The sequence below is a fragment of the Halichoerus grypus genome, chromosome 5, assembly GCF_964656455.1.
Source record: "Halichoerus grypus chromosome 5, mHalGry1.hap1.1, whole genome shotgun sequence".
NCBI lineage: Eukaryota > Metazoa > Chordata > Mammalia > Carnivora > Phocidae > Halichoerus > Halichoerus grypus.
The window spans coordinates 169,518,158-169,530,165 of NC_135716.1; the positions used below are offsets into that span (position 1 = coordinate 169,518,158).

General features: G+C 45.2%; 1 long non-coding RNA gene across 1 annotated transcript; it reads left to right on the top strand.

Annotated features, from left to right (window-relative positions):
• Positions 1 to 134: 134 nt before the first annotated feature.
• On the top strand, positions 135 to 9,663 carry LOC144381970 (uncharacterized). The gene is made up of 4 exons (XR_013448340.1): positions 135 to 264; positions 2,077 to 2,170; positions 8,182 to 8,341; positions 8,913 to 9,663. It is a non-coding gene; the product is annotated as an uncharacterized LOC144381970 (long non-coding RNA).
• Positions 9,664 to 12,008: the final 2,345 nt, after the last annotated feature.

Sequence of the window (12,008 nt, forward strand, 5' to 3'; positions counted from 1 at the left end):
AGGCGCCCGAGGTCGGCGGCCGGCGGGGCCGCGCCGTGCCCGGACGCCAGCAGGAAGCGGCCCCGCCCCTCGCGCGCGGCCTTGGGGGCGGGGCGGAGCGGGCCGCGCGCGCGCACTTGGCGGGGACCGCTGGGTTTGCTGGTTCCCGGGCCGCGGGGCGCTGTGGCTGCTGCGCTGGAGCGGGGCTTTAGGTACCCGACGACGGGACCTTTGGCGCCCTTCTCATCTCCCACCGTGGCCACAAATAGTTTATCTCCTTCTCAGGTTAGCGGCATGTGTCGGCCACAAGAGTAGTTAGTGGGAGTATTAGGGACATTTACTGAGCGCCAGTTACTATGTACAGTGCGCCGCGGGCTTGGCGAGCTTTACCCCGTTTAACCTCACGGTGACCGGCGAACCGGATATTATTAGCCAGCTTTTATAGACGTGCTGAATTGCCCGAGGAGAGGCAGCGGCTAGCGCGTAGCTGAGCCGTCGGCAGACCGAGTGTGCAGCTCCGCAGCCTGGTCTCTTCACCGCGGTGGGATTCCGCCGCCGCTGCCGCAGCCTCCTCCCCCTCCCCCACTACTCCCCCCCCCCCCCGCCTCTTTCCCCTCCCTCTTCTTCCTCCCCCGTACGTATTAACATTATGTACAGTGTTAATAATATTTACATTTTTAGTGCTTTACTTTCCATTTACAAAATACTTCTCACGCACACTCTTGTTTGCTGCTCTCAGAAGCCCCGGGAGACAGGGGGACATAATTATGTTCATTTTACAAATAGAGCAAGCACCTAAGCTAGTCAGTGAGTTGTCCGAAGTTACAATGGTAGGCCTGGGGCTCTTTGGCTGTTATTATTATATTTTCTTGTTCTTTTTTCTTTTTACAAGGCAACTGAGCCAAGCTTGGAAGTGAGCCTGTGTCTCTTCCCTTAGCTCACCGAGAGGGAAACAGAGGCAGAAAACAGGAAAGGACTTTGTCTTAAGGGTGCAATTGGAAGAAAATCAGTTCTGATCACCCACCCCTAGCCCCCTCAGAGGCAAGGTAAAGCAAATTGAAGGTCAAAATCCAGGAGGCAGTGTTGTCAGGCACTCAGCACCCTGGGCATGGGGTGGAAGAAGGATTAAAGTGTCTGGAATACATCTAATGGCTGTTAGATTTACACTAAGGAGACGAGGTTGGATTATGGTCCCAATCACCCTAACGACTGACCCTCCGCCATCAGAGAGATCACCCTTCCTGCTTACTGCTCATTGCTTCTGTTGTTTCTGCTGCTTCCAACCCTGCTGCCCCTGCTGGGGACCTTGACCTAACCAAGATCTTCCCTTTTATCCATTTCACAAATATTTATTGAGAGCCACTTTTTTCATCAAAGACACCCGAAGAACTGCAAGAATTTTTTCTTCTCTAGGTGACTCTGACCCAGCAACTTGGGCAAAAAAATTGAGTTTTTAGGTCAAATGAGTCTGGGAACTGCTGCATTCTGTACCACTGCTTGAGGATCCATGATGCTTGTCAACACAGAAATGGTTCTGAGAGGCCCTTATGTAAAAAGACCGTGTTGCCTTGTTTAACCCAGAGTTCTCCTTGAGATATTAGGCTGGGCCCTGGGCTGTTCAGGGTAATGTCCACACAGATCTACCCTATCAGGAGTTCACAGATAGAGGAGACAGATGAGCAAACAAGTAACTGTGAGACAGTTTTATACATGCACTAATAGAGCATTTACAAAGTGCTGACAAAACAGAGGAAGAAGTGAGCAATTCTACTGGGAAAATGGAGGGAAAGACATGCAGATAAGACAGTGTTTGAGTAGGATTTTTCCAGGTGGAGAATATGGGCAAGGGCACTTCATAGTAACAACAGCATATTTAGAGACATATAAGTATACCTTTGTGTTGGTCTTTGGGGATCAGTATTAAGTATTATTCAAGAGGGGTTTTTTTTTGCATGTAGTAAACCCAGCTGGGCTAAGCAGCAAATGGAATTCATTGCTTCATGTAACAGAAAAGGTATGGGTTCCAGGCAGACTGGATCTGGGGGCTTAAAACTATGACATCAGAACTTAGTCTTTTTTTTTTTTTTTTTTTTTTAGATTTTATTTTTAAGTCATCTCTACATCCAACATGAGGCTCGAACTCACAACCCCAAGATCAAGAGTCGCCTGCTCCACCGACTGAGCCCACCAGGTACTCCCGGATTCAGTCTTTATTCACCACTTCCTGACTGTTTTCCTTTGTGTTGATTTTTCACTCTCAGGCTGCCTTTCTCCATGAGATGGCAGAATGGCTGCTTACAACTTCACCTCACGTCCTTACCAACAGAAAGAGAGTTTATTTTCCTCGTGGCTGTCAACAAAAGTCCTGGCACTGCCTCTTGTTCGGATTTGGGTTACTGGTGCATCAATAAACCACCCTCTTGAGAAGGGGCCTGGGATATTCTGACCGCCCAGGCCTGGGGGCGCATGCTCTCACCTCTGGAGCTGCGATGCAGTGAGGTCGGCCGCTCTCAAATCTCACAGGCTGAGAACTGAGGAGAGGTGGCTTCCTGTGTGAGGGTATTTTCTGTTGGTCCCTTTAGGTGATGCACTCTCTGCCCTTTTCCTTCCTGATTTGTATCTCAGGAGGCCGACCTGCGTAGATGGCTTCAGCGGGTCCAGTCTCCTCTGGCTTCCAGTTGAATTTTTCCAATAGAAGACGTTAGGAGATCAGAGCGGGTGGAGGAAGATGAAATGAGGGTTCTACTCTACAGGTCCCTTCCCTCTCAGGTTCCTGCAGGTTGGCTGCATACATCTACTGAGGCTTCTGTGAAGTGTCCTACAGATCTCTCTAGTTTTGCTAAGGCTTTCTTCTCTTAGCCTAGAGGTGGTCATGGCTCCCCTCCACTGGCAGCCGCAGGGTACCATACCTCTTCCATCCCTTCTTGTTTCCCTCAGCCCTGGCCACACACTTGTGAGTAACTTTTACCAAATGCGCCTCTGATTAATCTTTTCCTGGAACCCTGATGGTTACATTCACCAAAGGTCATTCAAGTGTCTACTACTAAAAGGAAGGGAAACGAATACAGAATGGTTTGGTAGAGCTATGGCAGGAATGCAGACCAGGGATGATAGTGCCTTCAACCAGGGTCACAGGGAAGTATGTGGTGAAAAATGGTATGATCCTGACTGTATTCTTATTTTTTTAAAGATTTTATTTATTTATTTAAGAGAGAGAGAGAGCGAGCACACAGATGGGGGGAGGGGCAGAGGGAGAGGGAGAAGCAGACTCCCCAGTGAGCAGGGAGCCCGATGTGAGGCTCGATCCCCGGACCCTGGGATCATGACCTGAGCTGAAGGCAGACGCTTAACCGACTGAGCCACCCAGGCGCCCCCCCCGCCGACTGTATTCTAAAGGCAAAGTTAACAAAATTTGCTGATGAATCATATGTAAGTATGAGCATTTGAGAGGAGTTGAGGATGGAAGCAGTTGGAAGACATAGGGCTGGAGCCCATGGTGAGGTCCCACTGGGCGTGGTGATTTGGGAGGGAGGTGTGATGGGTAGTTGAAATCATGGGCTCAGATGAGATGAGAAGAGCAAGTGGAGTAGAGCACAGAAAGAGCAAAGGACAGAATCCAGAACAGCGTCAGGTCTTTACATGGTAGGCAGAGGGTTGCCACGTCGTATCCATCAGCTAGGTTGTGAGCAACTCGAGAACAAAAATGGAATCATCCACATCTTTCCTCTTTCCCATTTTGTGTCCAGCAAGGTGCTGGGCACACCAAACCAATAAGTGCTTCTTATGAATGAACTTTACACAGTTTCACATTTCTAACACTCCCTTCTTCTCCTGAGGTCTGAGTTATAGGCAGAGAAAAAAAGAAAGAGAAAATGACCCCTTGTGGCTCAATTCACTGAAAGCTGTGCCAAGGTTGATAAGCATTTTGCTGTCCTGGAAAATGCAAATAGAACCTGTCAGATGCTGCTATGGATCCTCGGCAGCTCAACGCCTGCCTTTCAGGAGAATTTCCAGATAGGCGATTTCATTTCAGATTTTGTGATTCTTGTTTGATTAGATTTAAAAGTCAATACTTTAAGAAGTCATTATGGAAGTAATAGAAGTAGTCAAAGATCTCTTTCTCACACTCATGCACTGCTGGTGGAAAATAGGATACAACCATTTTTGGAAATTGTTTGCCAGTTTATCAATCTAAATGTACACCTATCCTATGACCCAGAAATTCTACTCCTAGTTATACACTCAAGAGAAATGTAAGCATAGATATACACACACACTGCTCTTAATATCTTTATTCATAATATCCTCAAACTGGAAATATTCCAAATATCTGTCAAAAGAAGAATGGAGATGGGGCGCCTGGGTGGCTCAGTCGTTAAGCGTCTGCCTTCGGCTCAGGTCATGATCCCAGGGTCCTGGGATTGAGCCCCGCATCGGGCTCCCTGCTTGGCGGAAAGCCTGCTTCTCCCTCTCCCACTCCCCCTGCTTGTGTTCCCTCTCTCGCTATCTCTCTCTATCAAATAAATAAATAAAATCTTAAAAAAAAAAAAAAGAAGAATGGAGAAACTATGGTATATTCAAACAATGAAATAGTACAGTCATAAAAAGAAATGAACTACTGATACACATAGCAACATGAATACATCTCAAAAAAAATCATTGAGCAAAAGAAACCAGACACCAAAGAGTTGTGGATGTGATTCCATTCGTATGAAGTTCAAGAGAAGGCAAAACTCATCTCTGGTGATACAATCAGAATAGTGGGATTGAGTAGAAAAGGCATGAGAGCACATTTGGGGCTTATGGGAAATTTCTTTCCACATTATACGTTCAACACGTATTTATTGGATATCTGCTATTTGCCAGGCACTGTTCGGGGCACTGGAAATATAGCAGTTAACAGAACAGACCAAGGCCCTGCTTTTATACAGATCTACCCCGACTCTTTTCATTGGCTGCATGGCATCAATGCATTTTTTTTAAAGATTTTATTTATTTTTGAGAGAGAGAGAGAGAGAGAACAAGCAGGGGGAGCATCAGGCAGAGGGAGAAGCAGGTTCCCCACTTAGCAAGGAGCCCGATGCAGGACACGATCCCAGGATCCTGGGATCATGACCTGAGCCAAGGGCAGATGCTTAACTGACTGAGCCACCCAGGCGTCCCTCAATAAATTTTAAATAGAAAAAAGTGGCCTGTCTTTAAATATGGATAATGACAAGCCTCAGGAAATTTCTTCTACCTTTTTTAGTTGCTGATGGGAAGGTAGCAAAATATAGCAGAAAGAGCCCGGGATTTAGGGGGTCAGCTCCACCATTAACTAGTTGTGTGGTGCAAGCTCAATTTGAGCAAGCTCATTAAACCTACTGAAGCTTACTTTTCTCGTGTGTCAAATGGCATTGATGATACCTGCTTTGGTATCTGCAACCTGCAGGGTTGTTTTATAAAGTGCCAGACACATTACAGATGCTCAGGACACACTATTGGTTTATAATCAGTTTATAAGTAAATTTTATTCAAGGCAGCAATATTTTGCCTCCCTTGCAGGCATGTATGACTTAATTTTGCCCAAAGAGATATGAGCAAAAAGAAGCTGAATTAGCTGGGAAGAGGCACCCTTTTGCCCTTCTACCATTTCTCTTTCTTCTAGCCTGCGATGTGAATGTGATGGCTGGAGCCCCAGCAGCCATTTTGGATCAGGAGGTAACCCTGACGATCGAATGCTGGGATGGTGGATCAAAAAGATAAGGAGCCTGAATCCCTTGTGATACTAGAGCTGCCACGCCAGCCCCAGGTTGCCTATATCTAGACTGCCTTTACTTTACTTTACTATTGCAGCTAAACCTAATCCCCACTGATATACCCTGTAAGTCATCCCACCGTCTAGTCTGTTCACTGATATATCCTTAGCTCCTATAACAATTTCTGGTTTCTGATACATAGTAAGTGCTCAATAAATGTGGAAGAGAGGAAGGGAGGGAGGGAGGAAACAGAGTGCTAATGATTGTGAGAGAACATGTAGAGAGAAAGGAAGAAGACTGGATAGAAGCCCCCCTGCCAATTCATTTGGTCTCTCTCTCTCTCTCTCCTCTCCCTCCCACCTCTCAGGCTCATTAATGTGCATCTGGGCTTACTAGATATTTAAATTCCTAATCTGCCTCACACTCTAGATCTCCTATGGGATTTGTCTCACAGATGGTACCTTTTACTGAAGAGCCTTAAATTAACCTGCTTCCCTCAAACATCCTCATTTGTCTCCCACTCCTGGAAAATCAGTCATGCCCCCAACAGGAGAGTTGCAACATGATCCAATAGCTCACTGGAGGAGTGGACCTTCTTACCAGCACCACATTCAACATTGGTTGGGAGATGCATCGTGTAGATTTTTTATATTTTTAGTTTTCCCATTATAAAATTACTCCTGCCCCATACAGATAATTTGAAAACAAAGGATAAATAAGAAATCACTTACAACCTCATGGTCTAGCGATAGCCACTATTCAGTATTTTGGTATATTTCCTTCCAATCTTTTTTTTTAAAGATTTTATTTATTTATTTATTTGAGAGAGTGAGAATGAGAGAGAAAGAGAGCACATGAGAGGGGGAAGGTCAGAGGGAGAAGCAGACTCCCCACTGAGCAGGGAGCCCGATGCAGACCAGATCCTGGAACTCCAGGATCATGACCTGAGCCGAAGGCATTCGCTTAACCACCTGAGCCACCCAGGCGCCCCCTCCTTCCAATCTTTTTAGTAAGATTAGGTATATAATTGGAATCATTCAATTTGGATCTCCCATTTATTTTACTTCACATTATATTGCAAGTGTTCCTTTGTGTTTTAAAATACTATTTTGAAGTATGTTTTTTTGATGGCTACATGATATTGCATTGTGTGTATTCCATTATTCATCTAATCGTTCATTGTTGGAATCAAGATTTCTTTAGAATTTTCTCTTCTGTAATTAACAAGTACCTTTTTTTTTTTGTTAAGATTTTATTTATTTATTCATGAGAGACAGAGAGAGAGAGAGGCAGAGGGAGAAGCAGGCTCCCAAGGAGCAGGGAGCCCGATGTGGGACTCGATCCCAGGACCCTGGGATCATGACCTGAGCCGAAGGCAGACGCTTAACCATCTGAGCCACCCAGGCACCCAACAACAAGTACCTTTTTAAAAACGATTTATTTATTTATTTGAGAGAAGGAGAGCATGAGTGTGTGCCTATGTGTTGGGGGGGGCGGGCAGAGGGAGAGAGAGAATCATAAGCAGACTCCCTTCTGAACACAGAGGCTGATGGGGAGCTTGATCCCAGGACCCTGAGATCATGACCTGAGCTGAAATCAAGAGTCAGCTGCTGGACCAACTGAGCCACCCAGGTGCCTCCAACAAATATATATAAATATATTGTTACATTTATGATGATTTCCTTAGCATAGATTCCCAGAAGAGGTTACTAGGCACTGTTCAGGGCACTGGGAATATAGCAGTGAAAAAAAGCAGGTAGCAAAATATAGTGGAATGTTCTTTACAAAGAACATTTATAAAACTCTTCTTGGAAATTGACAAAATGCATTTCAGAAAGTTGTACAAATCATATACTCCCACATCCTCAGTGTACATTTTACCACATCCTTAATAATATTAGGTTTTGTATTTACTTTTAAAGGCCTTTCCTATTTGGTCAACAGAAACAACCCCACAACATCTTGATTCCTGGAGAGGATGAACGTTTTTTCATGTGTAATTACGAGCTTTCAACATTGAATGATCAATTGTAAGAACATCTTATGTACTGAAGATAGTAACCCTGTGATGATCATACTTGTTGACATTTTCCTTTTTTTTTTTTTTTTTTAAGATTTATTTATTTGAGAGAGAGAGAGAGGTTAGGAGGAGGGGCAGAGGGAGAGTCTCAAGCAGACTCTGAGCTGATCCCAGAGCCTGACGCAGGACTCGATCTGACGACCCTGAGATCATGACCTGAGCCGAAACCAAAAGTCGGATGCTTAACCGCATGTGCCACCCAGGTGCCCCTGTTGGCATTTTTCTTAGTTTGTGTTTTTCCTTTTGAATTTTTTCTTTCTTCTCCTCTCCTTCTCCTTCTTCTCCTCCTCCTTCTTCTTCCTCTCGATATACAGAAATTTTAAAATTTTTGTTTGAAGGTAAATGTATCTATCTTTTTTTTTTTAAGTCTTATTTATTTGACAGAGAGAGAGAACACAAGCAGGGGGAGCAGCAGAGGGAGAGGAAGAAGCACACTCCATGCTGAGCAGGGAGCCTGATGTGGGGCTCGATCCCAGGACCCCGGGATCATGACCTGAGCTGAAGGCAGACATTTAACCGATGGAGCCACCCAGGTGCCCCAAATGTATCTATCTTTTACCCTCACAATTTCTTTCCTTGCTTTCCCTCTTACTGACATCTAACTAATAGTGACCTTCATTTTGGGGGATGATTTCTATTTTTTGTATTTACCATTTTAGTTCAAGTGAAATGTATAAAAATATGAGGTAAGACTCTAACTTAAATTCTTTTTTTTAATAGATTCTTTTTAATCTTTAAGTAATCTCTACACCCAGCATGGGGCTTGAACTCACAACCCCGATATCAAGGGTCACATGCTCTACTTACTGAACCAGCCAGCCGCCCCTTAAATTCTTTTTTCAATGATTCCAACGTTAATGATTAAAGAATCCATTTAATCCACTGCTTGTATATATACAACTTAGTATATATAAAAACACAGTACATATATATTTCTGGTTATTTCTTCTGTTTCATGGATCCAGCTATTAATAGAAACTGTTTTGATCATTGTAGTTTTATTATCTGGAAGGGAATGTCAGGGTATGGATATTTTCAAATACTTTTCAGAAAAGTTTTACCAATTTATACCGCCTCCTTCCTGTCTCCCCCTTCCCACACCCCTCAAACTGCAGCAGGATCCAAGAGTGCCATTCTCAGGACTGCAGGCATTTTACTGAAAAGTCTCTGGACAACTGCAGTCACATCGGCTTGTGCTCCTGACTAGTTGTTGAACCTCGAGCAAATCTCACACGCTTTCCTCTTCAGCTACATATAAGTAACAGTGTACCTCCCTCTTAAAATGGTTTGGAGGCTCAAACGAACTGTTTATTGAAAGCTCCTGGGAAACGATCAAATCTTAATAGAAATGGAGACAATCGATAACTATTACATTTTTTATAAAGAGAAATGTGTCGTTTAAAAAAAAATGACGTGTGAATAATTTTGAGGACTGGGTATGGGAACAAGTCTTTCAGTGTGTTCTGAAGCCTGGATGCTTCGTTAAGATTTGCTCTTGCTGTGTTGCTCTGAATGACAAAGACTCAGCTCCATCCGCCTACGGACCCAGCGGCTGCTGAATTAACTGCAGATCAGCTCAAGAACCACTGTGCCATGCCACACTGGAAGGAGCCGCCCTTTAAATGTTTCGACCCTTGAATTTGCTAAGTGGAGATATTTCCTGATTAATTTGAGCTGCAGATGGGTTGTGGAGACTAAAAGCTCCACTAAGAGCTAGATGACCATAATTAGGAAAGAAGTATGGCTGGGGTGCACATGGAGGAAAGAAAAAAATGGAACATTAAAAATGGGCAGCTGTATAAATGAACGGGGGATTCGAATTATTTTAATTTTTCTTGACTATCAGTCAGGGTTTGATCAGGGAACAGAAATCACAACAGTGATTTGAACAAAAAGAATTTAATATAAAGAATTGCTGGGGCGCCAGGGTGGCTCAGTCAGTTAAGCGTCTGCCTTCGGCTCAGGTCATGATCCCAGGATCCTGGGATCGAGCCCCTAGTCGGGCTCCCTGCTCAGCAGGGAGTCTGCTTCTCCCTCTACCCCTCCCCCTGCTTGTGCTCTTTCTCTCTCTCAAATAAGTAAATAAAATCTTAAAAAATAGAAAGAATTATTATCTAGATAGAAGGTTATTAACTAGTCACCTAACAGGTAAAAGGAACTCAAAGGGATCGTGGTGTTAGCAACTGCAGGGAAGCAGCTACCATTCCCAGGACGAAAGGAACCAAGGGAAGAGGTTGTACTTATTAAAACTTACAGGGTAAGAGGATATTCAGCCATAAAAAGGAATGAAGTACTGATACATGCCACAACTTGAATGAACCATGGAAACATTATGCTGAGTGGAAGAAGGCGGTCATGTAAGTCCATACATTGCATGGTTCCGTTCATGTGAAAGTCCGGAAGGGGCAAGTCTATAAGGATAGAAGGTGGATTAGCGGCTCCTCGTATTAGCGGAATCACACAGGATTTGTCCTCTTGTGTCTGGCTTATTCACTCAGCATACTGTCCTCAAGGTTTGGCCATGTGCTAGCACGTGTCAGTATGTCCTTCCTTTTAAGGCTGAATAATCTGCCCATGCGTACGCCACATCTTGTCTATCCATTCATCCGCTGATGGGCAGCTTGAGCTGCTTCCATCTTTAGGCTCTTGTGAAGAAGGCTGCTCTGAACATGGGTGTGTTCACAGATGAGTCCCTGCTTTCAGTTCTTTTGTGTACATGCCCAGAAGTGGCCTTTCTGGATCATACGGTAATCTAGTTTTAGTTTTGTGAGAAACACCTCACTGTTTGCACAGGGGCTGCGCCATTTTACGTTCCCCCGGCCAGTGCACGAGGGTTCCCACTTCTCCACATCCTCGCCGACGCCTGTTTGTTTCTTTTCAAGGAGATGAAAATGTTCTCAAAGGGACTGTGGTGACAATTACACGTATTTGTGGATATACTAAAAACCATTGAGTTATATACTTTAAAGAGCGCATTGCATGGTGTGTGAATTATGTCAATAAAGCTGTTGAGAAAAAGCAAGAGGAGGGGCCCCCGACCTTGGGGAGTGCATGCTGACGTCTCTGAGGAGTGGGGGCCACGAAGCTGGTTGTGCCAGGGTTGGAAAGAACTCAAAACTACACTCCACTGCTGCTCTCCGAGGCGAGGGAGTGTCGCTGGGAGATGTGCACGGGGACAGGAAGTAGACAGGAAGGAGCGAGCCCCTTCCTCCTGCAGCCTCACCGTCCCCCTCACAAGTGACCAGGGAGCAGCTGGCCCGGCGGAAGGGTGGCTTGCCGAGTTCCAGCCCCAGCATCCCAATGCCATCCCCTCGAAGGGCAGGTTTGGAGCTGAGAGAAAATAGCTTAATGACTTGCTGTCTTAATCGGTTCTGGTTGCTATAATAAAATACCATAAACCGGGTGGCTTATCAACAACAGACATTGATTTCTCAGTTCTGGAGGCTGGAAGCCCGTGATCATGGCGCCAGCGTGGTCGGGTCCTGATGAGGGCCCTCTTTCTGGTGATGGCTGTCTTCTGTACCCTCACATGGTGGGGAGAGAGCGAGCCGGCTCTCCGGCCTCTCCTTGTAAGGGCGCTAATCCCACTCACAAAGGCATAGGATGTGTGCCTATCAACAAATGAAAATACCAACAGTTGAGTTCGTTTTGTGCAGGGTTTCCGCTGCCCTGATAAGAACAAATTACATCTTCATGTATAAGCTCTGAAATACAAATTGTATAATATCAGTGATTCCCATACGAGGGAAGTGCTCTTCTCTTTGCATTTAACATGGGTATTGCATGAAATGAAAAATGAATGGTAAAAAATTGTCCCTTTGATGGTAATTTTCCTGCTCTTTGAGCAAGGGGTCCCTGCATTTTCACTTTGTGCCGGGTCCCGGAAGTTGGGGAGCTGGCTCTGCAGCTATCCTAGTTTGGATTGAAAAGTCCTTGGTCTCTCTGCCTTCTCTTGAACTCTTTTCTTTCCTCATGGCCCACCCTGGGCACCGGGTCACGCTAGGCCCAGGCTCTGGGGCCACCCTCCATGCTTCCACCACCTTCCCTGGTTCTCTCACCTCCTCCTTAGTCCTGACCCTGTGGGATTTCCTCATGGCTCCCTGCATTCTAACATCCTCACACCTTTACTGTGTGCCTCATGCTCGGACTCCTTTGCATGGAGTCTCTCTTTTGTTCATTGCTGTATGTAGATACCTAGCACATAATCAGTG